Below are 17014 nucleotides of genomic sequence, written 5' to 3' on the forward strand. Positions count from 1 at the left end.
GTGTCCGACTCTGTTATTCTATTCCTATTCAATTCCTTTCTATTCTATTCTATTCTATTCTATTCTATTCTTCTCTATCTTTCTATTCTATTCTATTCTACTCTACTCTACTCTACTCTACTCTACTCTATTCTTTTCTATTCCATTCCATTCCATTCCATTCCATTCTATTCTATTCTGTCATTATTCCATTCTACTCTACTCTATTCTATTATATTCATCAAAAGGAAAAAGGACATGGAATGATGTGCGCCCCACCCCCACCCCAAATATATACATATATATGTCCCCTTCTCAAATGCCTCTTTTGACATCTTGGATTCTGCAAGCTACCAGAAGTGAGACTTGATTAAGGAGCCACAGAGCAGGGCCTTTTAATTTATTGTGTCTTTCATAGGAATGACTTTTGGGGAGCGGGGAGAGGCACAGTTCTGACCGAACGAGGCTTGATCTAATTCAAAACATTTATTTGCTTCGGAAAACCGAGCCAATTCCATCTGCGCTGATTGAAAGAGTCAAATCAATTAGATTTGGATCATCAAAATCCCTGACTCGGTTAGGAAAGCAGCCCGTTCTGTCCATGCAAATCTTGAAGTGATTTGGAAATCCTGAAGATTCAACTGAATTAAACCTCCGAACTGAATTCATACAAGCTGAGGCTCTGATCTATCCCATATTGAGGCAGAGGATTAACCTGAGACCTTCATAATGACCTGGTCTTTTCAGATGGCCTGACCAGATACAGACAAGTCCTTGACTTACACCAGTTCATTTAGTGATCGTTCAAAGTTACAACGGCGCTGGAAAAGTGACTTAGGACCGTTTATCACACTTGCGACAGTTACGGTATCCCCCACGGTCACGGTGGGGGGTGATAAGAGCACAAAAGTCACACTGATACGGTGTCTAGTCCGCCTGAAGGGTCTGGTTCACACAACGAATGCAGAGGACACACAACTGGACGGGATGTGATTGAAACAAAAAATTACGCACGTAGTTTTGTGGTGCTTTTGGCTTTTTTTTCCTCCACTCAACGCGGACCCCTTTTTGCTTAAATTTCTGGACCATTTGGGGGGAGGAGGGCTTTCCCATCCAACACTGCCTCTCAATCGCTTCCGCCTGCAGCCCCAAACGGGGAGGACGGGCAGGAAAAAAGGAGTTTCTCCCCCCCCCCCAGTGCCCACAAGCCGTGGGAGAGCTTTCTTCAGGTTGTTCCACTGACTGATATTTTGACATAGTTAAGTTCAAACAAGCTCCCTTCAAGCTCAGCCAGGGCCAGAGACATTCTCCTTTGATGGGAAGGTCAACACGGCTGTTCAACCTCGCCCAGGCTCCTGCTGATGTGCCATGCGGTTTTTGTTTTCGAACTATACAGCCAGAGTCGAGAGAGCCCAGGCTGAAATCAGTCTAAGCAAGGGAAACCTGAGACCCGCAAGCAGCCAAGTGAAATTGTCGCTGCTGGGGATCAGAGGTGGGGAAACTTTCCGGGATCCCTTTCAAGGGTCGGCTGTCATGTTATGACTTAAGCCGAGCTAAGTAGCTCTGCGGAGGGACCTGACGTGCCCCACAAACCATTTCTCTTGCATTTTGTTTTTTCTATCAGTTAATAAATGGATTTGCTTTTGAGCTACTCTGCCAGGGAAGAAAATTTGAAGAGGGTTTTTTTCCCCCTAGGAGCAACGTGGACTTGAACTCAGTGGCAGTTGAGAGGTGCATGTGGCCCAAAGTCACCCAGCTGACTTTTAGGCCTAAGGTGGGACTAGAACTTACCGTCTCCTGGTGATTGGCCCAAAGTCACCCAGCTGGCTTTCATGCTTAAGGCGGGACTAGAACTCACTGTCTCCTGGTTTCTATGTCAACATCTTAACCACCAGACCAAACTGGCTCTAGTGGATCTAATGGATCCAGGTTCACCTCCCAGCCATGAGACCTCAATGATGCTTTTGGGCCAGTGCCTCTCAATCTATCTCACAACTGTCGCTACTTAGGGTGGTGTGAAATGGAGGGGATGAAGGCTGCACTGAGCTGTTAGGTTGAATATAAAGGATAGCACCTAAATATTATTGGGTGGATGGGCTTCCATAGGCAGGCCTGGCAAGCCAAGGAGATGTTGAATTTGTCCAGTGTTAGGAGCTGTGCTCTGGAGCTGTCCAAGGCTATTTAGTGCTGATGCCCAGCCTGGCATCAGCCTCTGAGGAGTGATGGAAAATGGCCTTGCATTTGGGAAGAGATTGGATGATGAGAAGAGAAGAGAAGAGAAGAGAAAGGAATGGGACAGGACAAGACAGGACAAGACAGAAGAGAACAGAACAGATTTATTGGCCAAGTGTGATTGGACACAAGCTTCTAAGTGGAAATGTAACACCTGTCTTCTTGAATATATCAGTTGAGCTGGTGGCCTCCCTTGTCCAGATGTTGTGAGGCAGCTCCATTAGAAGCAAAGCTAAGGGTAGGAAAACAGGCACTTCATAGACCTAAGAGGCTAATGAGTGGGAGATAGTTTACAAAGTGAAGAAATACAAATATTAGAGGGGGGGAACCCCCACTGCCAAAGTGGACCATGAAGCCAAAAAATTTCTCGCCCGGTGTTTAAAACAGCAGAGTGGAAGTAGAAAGGGACACAAATGGCAAATCAGTGTGAAGCCAAATGACATCTGATTTGCCCAGCTGTCCTCCATCACAACTTATTTGGCTTGTAGACACACAAGCGGACGAGTCGGTTGTTTCAATCCCAACATTCTGTCAGAACCAGGCCTTTATATCATGCTTACCGAAAGCACGCACTCTAAAAGACCCCAATTGGTTCGAGGTTTTGTTTTTTTCCCTCTGTTCCGTGGCTTCATTTTATTCTCTTGAACTTTTGCTACTGTATTGGGGGGGGGTCAAAGCCGTTCTATCCAAGGCGGATGAGATGTTTGCCCAAATGAAAGAAATTCCAAGCAATTTTCCTTCTCCATACGACCACCAAGGTGTTTTCTGGGAAATGAGATAAACCAGCCTGCCCCTGTTTATTGATCTAGAAGTATTGGACGTCGCCCTGCTGAGATCAATCTGCCCGGGACAGGGGTACTGTTTTACTTGAGGAAGCTGAGCATCTTAGGTGGCTTCAGGGAGGAACCCTTGCCCTATTGCTCCATCATCTCAGCCCTTTCCAAACCCACCTTCCCAAATTCAGCCCACATGTTGGAACCCACGCCATGTGATTGAGATTAGATCCAGGCCCACCCTGGAATTCTCAAGCCAAACCTGAATTCTGGCTCCGATCGTCCACTAATGAACTTATCCAGACCTCCTGCTGAGAAGGGACCTTGGACGCTGCTGCATTGTTATGTCTGAACGAGTGCTTTCTAAAAACAAAATGGGAACGAAAGCGCGATCGTCTGGGGGAAGAAACGGGGGAAGAAAGATCTGGGTTTCTCGTAGGAGGCCACGTTGGGTTTGAATGAAAGAAAAAAAAACTGATTGGAAATAATGTAGGCTGAGACATCCACCCCTTTGCTTCCCCCCTACTAGAGGAAGCGTCAAAATACAAGCTGAGCTCCAGTTATTCACGACTTGAACCAGTTCACACATTATGCTGCATCCAGTCGTGCTGGTAAAAGCAGAATCCAGCTTGCAAGTAATGCCTTCTTGGACCTAGATTCTCTATAAGACACCATCACTGAATGAGTGTTGACAATGTAGGGTGGACTCCGTGGGATTGACCCACCCCAGGGGCCTTCTGTGGACCCTGTCAGGCAAGGAATTTGGGCTGAGTCTTGGAAAAAGGCCTTCTCTTCTCTGGCCCCAACCCTCTGGAACATCTTATCCTAATTATAGAATAACAGAATTGGAAGGGACCTTGGAGGTCTTCCAGTCCAGCCCTATTCTCAAGCAGAAGACCCTACACCATTCCAGAAAAAGTAGTGATCCAGTCTCTTCTTAAAAACCTCCAATGTTGGAACACCCACAACTTCTAAAGGAAAGCCTTTCTGTTGGTTTATTGTTCTAAGTGTTAGGGAATTTCTCTTAGTTCTAAGTCAGATTTCTCCTTGACTGGGGGGGAGGAGGAGGAGGAGGAGAGGAAGAAGAAGAAGAAGAAGAAGAAGAAGAAGAAGAAGAAGAAGAAGAAGAAGAAGAAGAAGAAGAAGAAGAAGAAGAAGAAGAAGAAGAAGAAGAAGAAGAAGGAAAGAAAGAAAGAAAGAGGAGGAGGAGAAGAAGAGGAAGAAGAAGAAGAAGAAGAAAGAAGGAAAGAAGGAAAGAAAAAAATAAATAAAGAAAGAAAGAAAGAAAGAAAGGAGGAGGAGAAGAAGAGGGAGGAAGAGGAGGAGGAGGCGGCATTTATTTCATTACAAATCCTGATTAACTCCATTTCTGACTTTCTTAGAAGGACATGGATCCATGCGGTTTTTTTTTTTTTTTAAAAAAAAAGCCCCAGAAAGTAAATTTTTCAGCAGCTAGTGCTGCTTGAACCATCTTTGCCAATACAGTGAGCTCCACAACATTTTAAACAAATCCCAAAACTTGGGAAGCTGGCACAGCAGCCTACTTTAAAGCAGGGAGGGAGGGAGGGGGGGAGGAAATTCAGAGAAAACAGCATGACTTAATAGGCCTGGCCGATCCTCTCTAATCCACTTCAAGTCATCAAAACAAGCTGGAGAGGCAATTCCACTCCGTTGCCCCAATTCAGCAAGGAAGAAAAGGGCATTTGAACACGGGGCTATGAGTCCCAATTAGCCCCATCCAGACGAGTGTCCAATTGGATTCGGTGCTGCCGCCAAATTCCTCCGTCCCATTCAGAAAAACCAGAGCCCCTGAGTTCCACCTTGAGGGCTTCCACTCCCATGCTACGTAGGTTTTAAATGAAGTGGGAAAAACAGAAGATTACCTCTGAGCCCATGCAGAGCTTTTCTTTCAGAGTGGCTGATTCACCCCGGGAAAGCCTCTGGCACATCCAACCTGATCTTTCTTTCTTTTTTTCTCCTCCTCCTCCTCCTCCTCCTCCTCCTCCTCCTCCTCCTCCTCCTCCTCCTCCTCCTCCTCCTCCTCCTCCTCCTCGTTTGATGCAAAAAAAAAAAAAAAAAGCCCTTTCAGATAAAAGGAAGCCAACAGGGGTTACAGTTGCTCTGAACAGGTGACTGCCCTCCAGCTGCAAACACACCTGGATCAGGCTGGAGTTTTTAAAACCCTGAAAAGTTTCCTGGGCTTCCATCCAAGTCTCCAAAACCAGATCCCGTCTTAGTGTGAGGAAAAAGCACCCGCAATGACAAAATGTTGCACAAAACTACCTGTGGGAAGAGGTTCAAGAAAGTTGGACGGGCAACTGGGATGACCCAACTCAAAGGGCCTTTGTCAGCCCCCTCAGCTAAGGTGATAAAATCTGTAATCCCTTGTTACGTCTTCCATCTTGTGAAAGAAGACAGAGATAGTAAGCTTGTATTCTCCAAGAACAAGGAACAAAAGACAGCAACTAGACCGAAACAACGTCTGAAGCTGTTTTATGGATGTGGCCTTCCTTAAAATCTTTTTTCCCCAAAGGAGGGGTCCCGAAATCTCACGATTTCTTTATTTATTAAATGTAGAGGTTGCCCATCTCATTGGCGAAGCGAAGTCAAGCAAAATGTTGCCATTGAAGTGCAGTTGTTCATGTGTCCCACTCTTCATGACCCCATGGACCTTTTAAAAGGTCCTTTTAAAATTGGTGGAAAGCTTGGACCTTTGATGTCTTGCCTCTTTCATTGTTGTTGTTGTTAATTGCGAAGTCGTGTCCGACCCATCGCGACCCCATGGACAACGTTCCTCCAGGTCTACCATCTTCTGGAGTCCATTTAAGCTCACTCCTACTGCTTCAGTGACTCCATCCAGCCATCTCATTCTCTGTCGTCCCTTTCTTCTATTGCCCTCAATCTTTCCCAGCATTAGGCCCTTCTCCAGTGAGTCCTTCCTTCTCATTAGGTGGCCAAAGTATTTGAGTTTCAACTTCAGGATCTGGTCTTCTAAAGAGCAGTCGGGGTTGATCTCTTCTAGGACTGACCGGTTTGAACGCCTTGCAGTCCAAGGGACTCGCAGGAGTCTTCTCTAGCACCATAAGGGCTGAAGCCTCTTTCATTATATTTGTCCAAAGTTCTGTTGTTCTCTTGGTTCCTTCCAAGATGTGTTATTCAAAAAGATGCAGTCCTGAACATGGAAGTATTTAATGACTGTTAATGGGTATAGCCTCTAAGAATATGTCTGTTCCTGCTTTATAAAGCGACATTCGTACCTGATCATCCCTAGCTTGAATTTCCAATGAAATTGGAACTCATTTGATGGCCAAAGTATTTGAGCTTCAGCTTCATTGTAGGTGGCTAGTTTTATTTAATTGATCAAACTTCTATCTCATTTAGCTTTTTTTTTTTCCTGGCTCCACCCACACAGGAGATGACTGTCTTCAAATATCAAAGAGTCACCAAAATCCCCCCCAAAATAAATAAATATTATACACTCCTATTTGAGCAGACGAGAGGGGAAAAAACAGGAATCAGATTTCTTCAGAAAAATAGCTTGTTAAGCAATCTTGACTCTGTTTTTTTAAAAAAAACAAAACACAAAACCTGGATCTCTTCTGCTTAAAAAGCCACGGAAGAATCACAGATACTCCATCAGCCTCACAAAAGCTCCCTGAACGTTTTTTTTTTCTTTTGTTTGTTTGTTTTCACTTAGAGTTCAACAAGTTTGAGATGGTGGGTTAGAGCACAAATGAAATTCAAGTAATCTCCAGATGAACATTTTTCAAGCTGATGAATGGAGCGAAGGAAACCACGCCAAACACAATAAGCAGCTGCGCTTGTGCGAATTGAAATGTCTGATTACTTTGCTCTTCTTGGTTGCTTGGAGAACATCTCTGGCAAAACACCAAGGCGAACGCTTGTGATCCTCCGAAGAATGCAGATCACAATGCCCCACAGTTCCTGGCTTTTGGGGCAACAGGGAAGGATGCTGGAAGGGAGCTGTGAACAGATGGTCTACTTACGTAGCCCATGTGTCATTTATCCCTGTCCCAAATCCTTAAGTTTGGCTTCCTCGCTACAATGACTGGGTTGCCCCAACAGCCTAAATTGAAAAAAAAAATTAGCTCACAAGGAGGAAGCAACAGTTTATTCTCCATGGCATCTGAGGACCAAATAAGAAACAACAGGAAGTTCAACACACACAGAGAAAGATAGAGACAGTCTAGAAATAGGGAAGAATTTCCCAACAGTGAGAACAATTAATCAGTGGAACAGCTTGCCTCCTGGAGTTGTGGGTGCTCCATCACTGGAAGTTTTCAAGAAGAGACTGGACAACCCTTTGTCCAGGATGCTATAAGGATCTCCTGTCTTGGGCATGGAGTTGGACTAGAAGATCTCCAAGCTCCGTTCCAGCCCTATGATTCCATGATTAATTCTGTGATTCTATGATTCTACAGTTCTATGATTTATGACATTCTGGTTTATCAGGGGATACCATCCAGGTATTATTTGGGATCGAGGTACTCTTGAATGAATCTACAGCTTTTTTTCTCTATTTCTCATTCATTCTAAACTCTAAATGTCCCAATTTGTAGGGAATCTATGGCGAGCAAAATTCTGATTGTAGGAAGGATGGGTTTCGCTCCATCTTGGTTCTGAGCACAAGTAAACCTTCCTGTAGTTATTAGTCAAGTAATACTGACTTATTTCTAGGGGCAACCGAAAAAACAGTCCTTCCAATACTTCCCACCTATGCTATGTTTATCCTCGGAATCTCTACAGTGGACCAGATCCAAGGTCTTGATGGAGGTTGAAAAGCAACTCCAACAGTAGAAAGACTTCAGGTTTTTTTCCTTGAAGCTTTCCCCTGCCAAATGGTCTCTTCTCCTGCCCAACATACCTTCGCTCGACAAAGACTTGTGGAGTTCAAGTCAAGGTCCTGTAAACACAGCCAGAGTCTTAGAGAAACAGAGAGAGAGAGAATCAAAAGTTTACAATTTTTTTTTTTTTTTTACATATCGGAGAAAAAAGACGGGCGGCAGGCGGGGGTGGGAAGGGGCTCCCTCCAGCTACAGAGCTTTTTCCATCTCTGCCGCAGACAAGTGACAGCAGCTTAACCATTAGCAGATGCACCGCTCCGTAGATCTGTAACTTGGATCGTCCTTCTGCTTGTTCCTCTCCTTGGCTCAGATTGTACAGAGGAAGCGTTGAGGCAGGTCACTTTCACTTTTATTCCTGTCCCAAAGGTGCTTTTTTTTTCTTCTTCTTTCAAAAAAAGCAACGGGACTTTCTTGGTTTTTCCCTTGAAGACGTTTCGCTTCTCATCGGTTCTGACTAAATGGCAGAGAATGGAAGGATTTATATTCCACGCAGTCCTCTGGATGTTAGTACTCTTCCTGAGAGTCGTTGAAGCCACTTGGAGGTTTGTCTGTGCCCTAAATAGTGCAAATGGGAGTGGAACCTTCTTGGAACTGCTGGGGGGAAAAAAGCACCTTTGGAACAACCATGACTTGGATGGCTGAGAATCTCCATAGACCTTTTTATTCTTGTTCTCCAGGGGAATCCTTCTCTTTGGAGAGTCAGATTTATCACACGCTGCCATTGCATATCTTGTGTTGTACACACAGTGCTTACAGAGCCAATCGAAGTTAATTCAACAGCCTGTCTCACACAACGGCTGGCCAGATGTTTGGACAACCAGATGCCCTGATCCTTGGTTTCTTCTCAACAGCTAATGTTTAAAAGTGTCGGAGTGTTGCTTGTGGTTTGGGATACAACCATCCAGTTGAATAGCCATGGGTAGCCAAAAGAAGGAGGAGGAGGAGGAGGAGGAGGAAAAAGAAGAAGAAGGAGGAGGAGGAGGAGGAGGAAGAAGAAGGAGAAGGAGAAGAAGAAGAAGAAGAAGAAGAAGAAGAAGAAGAAGAAGAAGAAGAAGAAGAAGAAGAAGAAGAAGAAGAAGAAGAAGAAGAAGAAGAAGAAGAAGAAGAAGAAGAAGAAGAAGAAGAAGAAGAAGAAGTAGTAGTTCTCTTCCCATCAGCCCTTGCAGGAAAAGAAAAAAAGCTGTCATGTCTTGACTTTGAGCGATGAAGAGTTTAGTTTATAAAACAAGCACGACGGGGGTCTACCTCACAGGGTGCTTTCAGGGATAATATACAACTTGAAAATCATCTCCAGCTCCTTTTTTTATGGACTCCCCAACTCTTCCCAAAATTACACGGCTGAAATTTGGCTACAATACTGCTGATTGTTCGCATTGGCAGGATAAGGGCCCCCATGCTTCAAATAAAAAAAGGCTAAAAACGTCCACCCTAATTCACCAGAGTTCTCACTTGGAGGGGGGGGGAGAAAAAAGAGCTTTAGCAAAGCGGTGGGGACAGGCCGCCTTTAATTTCCACTCCGAGGACGTTGGCATTCTGCAGAAGAATGGCTTAAATCTCTTGAGCGTCTCTGAATCTCTTTTCTAATCCTTCTTTTTATAGTATCTAATGCAGAAAGGGGGGAGAGACGGAGGAAGAGAGAGGAAGAGAGAAATAGCCAGGACTTGATTGTGCTGCTTTTATTGCCAACCCAAAGTGACCAATCTGTCAAGCAGGAGGCCAATCCTGGAGAGTAGCCTGTTGCCCCCAATGGATGGTGAACAGGCCACCGAGGAGCCCCTGCAAATGTGCACCTTGGAAGCTGCTAAATTATTTAAAGAACGATTCAGCAAACCTCAGGATTCTACCGTCCCGTAAATCAAACCCTTTCTTAAATTGCATTAAGCCATGGATTCCGCTTGATTTCTCCTGGCCTATTGATAGCTTTTCCCCTGTGAGTGTAGAGTATTGATTGCAGTGGACAGGGTTTTTTTTTTTTTTCCCCAAGCCATCATCTCCTACATCCATCTCGGCCAGGGAGAAAAAGAAAAACCCGGGTAGGACAAAATGTGGCTATCACGCTAAGCCATCCTTGGCCAAGAAGCAAGGAGGCTGAATAAAGCAGAATGATCTCGGAGGGCAAAAGTGGTTGAGGTGCAAATCTTGAGTTGTAGGTCACCGTCCTTTGGAATTTGCCCCCGAATCGGTGAATCTACTTAAGTTGTGCATCGGATCTTCAGGCTTGATCTCTAATTCTTCTACTCGGACCCATTTCTGTATCACTTTAGATATTTATTTGTTTCTAAAAGGCAGCATTGAATACCAGCAGGCACGTTTATCTGCATTTCTTGTCCTGGAATTGTTTTGAGCAGCAATTTCCAGATCTTCACACTAGTTTCTTTAAGGGGGGGGGGTGTTTCCATCTAATATTTGTGGGCACTGCTTGATCTGAGAGTGGATTGCAACTTTCTAGTCACATCCTCCCAATTCTCCTCTATCTCCCATTATAAACATCACATTTCAAGATACCCAAGTACAATTGTTTCCTTTGGCTGTCACTTTGCTTTCCTTCTCTCTCCTTCCTGGTTCTCTTCCTTTCCCTCTCTCTTCCCTTCTCTTTTCATTCTCTTTCTCCTTTCTTCCTCTCTCTTTCCTTTCCTTTTAACGTGGATTAATGGCTTAGATTTAACTGCGGGAGGATGGCTTCGCCAGTTCCCGAGAACCATCTCCCCAGATCAGCTCGCCATCGTGTCTGCCTGCTAAATAGTTTTCCCCACTCGTCAGATGCACGCCACTCTGCTCCTTGACTTTTGGCAATGGTTCCCTCAGCATGTTAAGCCCATGCTTTCATTTTTAAAGCCTGACTTGTCTTTCCAGCTGAGGGTAGCTGGAGGGGGAACATTACCCACCTATGAAACAATTATAATTTGTGGTTTAAACAGTAGGACAGGCTGTTCCTCCGATTCAGTAGCTCTAAATTAACTGTTAGATCTCTGCAGCACATTGGGACCAGCGAAAACCATTTATGGACCATTTATGGGCAGTTCTTAGCATTAAATGAAGTAAGAGGCAGAAGGAGAAATAAAATATGTCAACTAAATTTAGATGAAATGGAGATCTCCATGCGCTTGAAGAATTGGAGAGTTTTGTACTGAATTCAGGTCTTTGGTTAGCTGGCGTATTTTTGCATCTGCTAATATACACGGAACATCCCGATCAGAAATGAAAATATGTAGAAGGGAATTTTGTGGGGGTGGGGGAAAAAATAATAAAGGTCATGGATCATTTTTTTAAAAAAGAAAAGAAACTGGGAATTGGAAATGGAACTGGTACTGTATAATAGTGAACAAGGAGAAAGCCAACATAAACTCACTGAGGGAAGGAATTTCAAACTGTAAAAGCTAGATTTGGGCCAGAAAAGCTGGGTAACAAATGTTTCATTCATACCTTACATTCATGAATTTTTTCATCCATGGGATATCAAAACCTAAATCTGGGAAGGAGGAGGAGGAGGAGGAGGAGGAGGAGAAGGAAGATATGGAGAAGGCGGTTGTGAAGGAGAAGATAGACAATGAGTAGAAAGAGAAAGAGAAAGAGGTCAAGGAGGAGAAGGAAGATATGGAGAAGGCAGTTGTGAAGGAGAAGATAGACAATGAGTAGAAAGAGAAAGAGGTCAAGGAGGAGAAGGAGAAGAAGGAGGAGAAGGAGAAGGAAGATATGGAGAAGGCGGTGGTAAAGGAGAAGATAGACAATAGTAGAAGGAGAAAGAGAAAAAGGTCAAGGAGGAGAAGGAGAAGAAGGAGGAGAAGGAAGATATGGAGAAGGAGGAGATTGCAACCATGCACCTCAATGGTAGCTCCCTTAGGTTGGAACAGGTTTCCTGCTTATTAAGCTACACCTTGAAATATTTTTTTTCATTTCCCTGATCACTTTGCCCCATCCAGAGAACTATTCCTTCCCTAACCATGGCTTGATTCACTTCCCCAACATCTCTAATCTGCTTTCCTGGCAGGACATTGTTTGGAAGTCAACCATCTCCCCAGGCTGATGCAAAGATTCTTATTTCTGAAATCTTTTCTCCTTGTCCAAGATTCCTAAGCTCTCCAAACAGACCAAAGGAAGGCCAGTGGGTTTGCAGACCCTGGGAAGCACCTGGTTCGAATTTCAGCTAAGCTTCTTGAGCTGCTCACAGACTGTGGAGCTTGGAAAAAATTTTCAGACACAGAGAGCCACGCACGGAAGTCCAGCTTTAGACAGAGCCCAAGATAGAGTCATAGATATTTGACTTTTCTGGGCAATCTGTAACAAATCAAGCCCGATATTAAAGTATTAAAAGCATGTTGCCTTTCAAAATTCTCCAAGACATCTTTAGGAAACAGTTATGCAGAGAAATGAACTAATAGGTTTAGAATGAAAGGGCAGTTGGACATCTGAGCAAACACCAGCAAGTCCTACGCTTACAACATAACATGCTTGTAACTACCGTACAAAGATAATCAGATTTTGATAGCCTCGGCGCACAAATGAAACACATTTTTTTCCCTAAAGGTTCATCTTTATTAAAATAAACTTTGCGGGGAAACCCTCGGCATCTCCATTCAATCCTTTCTGCAACGCTGCACCCACCCACCCACCCACCCCCACCCAAATAACCAGCAGAAAGACTTAAGAGAATTGATAGCATTCTTGGCTAGACTAATTTTGAGTTTGATTGTAAGCCAAAGGCATTGCGGTCAACTGCTTTGAGGAATAACAGGACGGAGAGCCTAAAGCAACATCAGATAGTTCGATTCATCATAGATCAGGGATCAACACCTGCAAAATAACTAACCAAGAAGCAAAATCTACAGTTTAGCCTTGCCAACACCACTTCCAATGCTGAAAGTAACAGAATAACAGATGGAAGGGACATTGGAGATCTTCTAGTCCAGGGCTCCCCAACCCCTTGGGTCACAGCCCACTACTGGCCATAGCCTATTTCCAAGCGGGCTGCACAAGCCATGTGTGTGCGCTACTCCTGTTCTCACCCAGTTTTTCAGTACTATCACGGAAACCTTAGGTTTCCCTTCACTCTTTCAGCATCACCTGAACCAAGTACCACCTTGAGAAATGGCCAGGTTAAATTTCCAGTTGGGAAGTAGGGCTTTTTGTGAGTAATGGACATCAGCAAGTCCTTTCTTGTAAGTAGTAAAACTCCAGGCTCTTGTTTGAAGATGGGCAGCTGAGTTTGGGGTAGAGTTTGAAAACTTCGGCTTGCTAGAATTATTTCTCTTTCCAGCCAGCTGCTCGTTTCTTATTTGGCCTCTCTGTGTTTGTCGTTTGAGGTGTGTGTCTTTATTATGATAACCAATAATGCACTGTTAGCAGTTACTATTAATTTGCAGATCAGTAAGAACGTAGGGTTACATTTAACTAGGTTTATAGTTACGCCTAGTGAGAATTGTAGCTATTAATTTATCAGAGTTCTGATGTTGCCCATCGAACAACTCCAAGTTATGGCAGTCTGATTGGCTTGGATAGGAAAAGTTACGTATGTAAGTTAAAAGTAAGACAGACGGTTGCTTAATAATATCGTCCAGAGTTAACTAAATAATAGAAAATTTTGCGGAGGCTAAGAGACGTACAAGGCTGCCCCCTTCTGGTGAAGAAAAACAACTATTAACTTGAGCTTCAGCCTTGGTGACCTTGTAGATCAGAGGTCCACAACCTTTGGGGCACCAGGGACCGGTTCTGTGGAGAGAGGTTTTTTCCACGGACTGGAGGGTGCCTGGTTTCGTGTGCTGCCTGCATCCTGTGGATGGGGCTTTGCTTGTTTGCTGGGACCGGTTTCTGGGATGCCGTGGGCCGGGGCCGGTCCACGGACTGGGGTTTGGGGACCCCTGTTGTAGACAACAATATGGAATGTATCTGCCTTTCTGTGATTCTTTTTTTTTTTACTTTTTCATTCACTTTTTTTGATAGATGGACCTTTTCTTCTCACAACTGCAAAGGAGCTATCTAATCTTCTTCAGATGATTGGGACTCAGACCGATGGGATTCGAAGTCCCAAATGTCTAGAAAATAGGTAGGTTCCTGTCAAATTGATTAAAGTGCACACTAAAGTTACTGAACTATGTTTGAATGTCCAAACTCAAACGTTAGGAAAATTCTACAGTTGCACCCAATCAAGGAACACATTTTCTGGGTTCAGGCTAAGCCGTACTCTGGTTGGTTTGATGTTTCCACACCTCCCAGCTTTTGTCAGAGCCAGGGGCCAGCTCCTTCGTTGGTTCCATCTTTGTAGCTTTCCATAGGTCCAGGACATAGAACATAGAATAGTCTGTTCCCTGGAGGTCTTCTAGTCCAACTCGCTGCTCGAGCAGGAAACCCAAGCAGGAGAATGGAAAAGTTGTCCAACTGAACCAGGTCAGAGTTAGGGTGATCCATCTCAAGTTGGAAGGTCTACGAAGAGTTGGCTTCCTGGTCATGCCCTCCAGCTCTCTTGTTCATTGACCAAAAAAAAAAAAAAAAATCCACTGTTGAATTTCTGGGTCTTCTTCTGAAATTAATGAGCAACCCAGAGAGTTGGTGTCTCATCTTAAGTACAGCTCATCATTCATTTCCTAAGAGGTTCCTCAAGTTGAGGTCATGACTGTTGTGGTAACCCCAAAATGGGGAGGGCTGAATCTTCCCCCTCCCCTTCCTGTCCTTGATTCTGAGGTCTATGGAGACCTGGGGTTGATGTGTTTAAGACTGTAGTACAGAAGGTGTTCCATGATGTATACAACAATGGGAGATCTTTGAAGGGAAAAATGTGAACATGGGTAGGCATGAAATCTTCAAGGGATGTAGTAGGAGTTGTAATCCAGCGTAGCTGGAAGGCAGCAGCTTTGGGGGAGGCTGATGTATGGGGAGGAAGTCTTGGTGGGTCTTGTTCCGATGTACTGAAGTACTATCTTCCATGGCTGGTATGCTGTGTAAGACATTCATTTAGGATGAGTAATTATTTGGTTTCAAAACAGCCCTTGTGTTTCTCCAAGTCCTGCTGTACTTTTGACCCCCCCCCCTGAAAAGCAAAGCTCTGAATAATAGAGTTAAACCCTCATCTGACTTATGATAATATTTGGCTAAGCTCCCTTAATCGAGTATCGTGCCTCTTGCCCGATCTGCAACGTGGTTAGCACTACCAAGAAATGGGAATTTGGAACAGGGCTGAAAGAGCAAGACATGTTCTCCATGAGAAATCCAAAACAGGCTGTAGTCTCCTCCTCCTCTTCCTTCTCTTTCACTTTCCCCTCCTTCCTCATTCTTTCCTTCTCCTTCTCTTCCTCCTTCTCCTCCTCCTCCTCCTCCTTCTTCTCCTCCTCCACTTCCTCCTTCTCCTTCTCTTTCTCCTCCTCCTCCTTCTTCTCCTCTTCCTCCTCCTCCTCCTCCACTTCCTCTTCCTCCTTCTCTTTTGCCTCCTCCTCCTCCTCCTTCTCTTCCTCCTTCTCCTCCTCCACTTCCTCTTCCTCCTTCTCCTTCTCTTTCTCCTCCTCCTCCTTCTCCTTCTCTTCCTCCTCCTCCTTCTCTTCTTCTTCTCCTCCTTCTCTCCTCCTCCTCCTCCTCCTTCTCCCCCTTCCTCATTCTTTCCTTCTCCTTCTCCTCCTACTCCTCCTCAACTTCATGCCTGCCTCTCTTGCGGTTTCTTGCTCCTCCCTGAAAATAAAAATTGGGGCAGGTGGGAAGACGATCGTAGGAGGTTAAATCCAGAACAATAAAACAATTCGCATTAGCTAAGAGATGTCTCCCAGCACCCTTCCTTTGGCAAAATTCATTCTGGTCCCTGCTTATTTAAAAAAAAAAAAAAAACATGGCCATTAGCCGGCCCGCCGCAGCCAAGGTGGAGCATTACTAATGCAATTTGTCCTCTTCTCTTGAGAAATGTGGGACTGATTTGCAGAATAAAAGCAACACCTTGCAACATCAGGAACTTATCTTTAGCCCGGGGGTCCAGCGTTGAGGCAGCCCACCCACCCCCTGTACTCCAAAGTCCTTCCTCTGACGTGTGAAATTATTAAGCAGAACCTGATTGGGGGTTACACCTCGGAAATGCCAATGGACGGGGGGGGGGGGTGAAGAGGAACAGGTAGGGAAAAAGCACAGATCAAAGAGCATGGGAAAAATCCACCTTCTCCAGCATGGCTGGGATGCAGGAATGTGCCCCCAGGCCCCTTTTTCCCATGCTGTCGCTGCCTCTTTCTGGAGGGATTTCATTGATAACTTTCATCTGTCTCTAATCTTTGCATCTAGGCTCCCAATTTGCAGCCGGGGCAATCTGAAGGCAGCTAGGCTGAAATTGGGGGTGCTCTACATCTCCCCAAATAGGGTTCTTCTGCCGTCCACATGAGTAATCGGCATTCTGACCCATGGGGTTGTTTTTAGAGGGTGTAGAAATCCTTTAAAAAAGCACATTGATTAAAGGAGGATCTTTGTAGCTCAGGGGTTGAAATGAGGGGGTCCTTGGTGCTCTCTGAGTTTGCTTGCTTTCTTGCAGACGTTTCATGACCCAAACTAAGTAACATCATCAGTGCTAGAAGGGGGGAGGAGGAGGAGGAGGAGAAGAAGAAGGAGGAAGACTGTAGGGTCCTTGGTGCTCTCTGAGCTTGGCTGTTTTCTTGCAGACGTTTCATGACCCACACTAGGTAACATCATCAGTGCTAGAAGGGAGAGGAGGAGGAGGAGGAGGAGGAGGAGGAGGAGGAGGAGGAGGAGGAGGAGGACAACAACGACAACTGTGGGGTCCTTGGTACTCTCTGAGCTTGGCTGTTTTCTTGCAGACATTTTGTGACCCAAACTAGGTAACATCATCACTGCTAGAAAGGAGGAGGAGGAGGAGGAGGAGGAGGAGGAGGAGGAGGAGGAGGAGGAGCCTGATGCCTTAACCACTACCCCAAATTGGTTCTCTGGTTCACTATGTAGTGTGCTTGAAAATGCATTTATTCAACAGGATATTTGCACACCAACGTACAACGCCAAGTTTGCAATTCTTAAGAAGAACTGTACTCTTCCCTATCCTTAAAGATTGTCCCAGTCTACAAGTCTCATTTCTTTTCACAGATATATTTCCCATCCCAGTGCTAAAAGGCACAACTGCCCACAAGCAATGAGTGAGCTGGGGATTTTTTTTAATTGGGAAGAGTTCCTTCTTTGCATGCGATATTTTAGACT

The 17014-nt window shown here is 44.8% G+C and overlaps 1 protein-coding gene across 2 annotated transcripts in view; it reads left to right on the top strand.

Moving 5' to 3' along the window:
• The window catches only part of LMX1B (LIM homeobox transcription factor 1 beta), a 194210-nt gene that overhangs the window by 160256 nt on the left and 16940 nt on the right, over nucleotides 1-17014 (top strand). For both annotated transcript variants that reach the window (XR_005554238.1, XR_005554240.1), the window contains one exon: nucleotides 13787-13889. The gene's annotated coding sequence lies outside the window, so the exon portion shown is untranslated. The remainder of the gene's footprint in view (nucleotides 1-13786; nucleotides 13890-17014) is intronic.

This window comes from Crotalus tigris, unplaced genomic scaffold, assembly GCF_016545835.1.
Source record: "Crotalus tigris isolate CLP2741 ecotype Arizona unplaced genomic scaffold, ASM1654583v1 scf7180000024153.1733885, whole genome shotgun sequence".
NCBI lineage: Eukaryota > Metazoa > Chordata > Lepidosauria > Squamata > Viperidae > Crotalus > Crotalus tigris.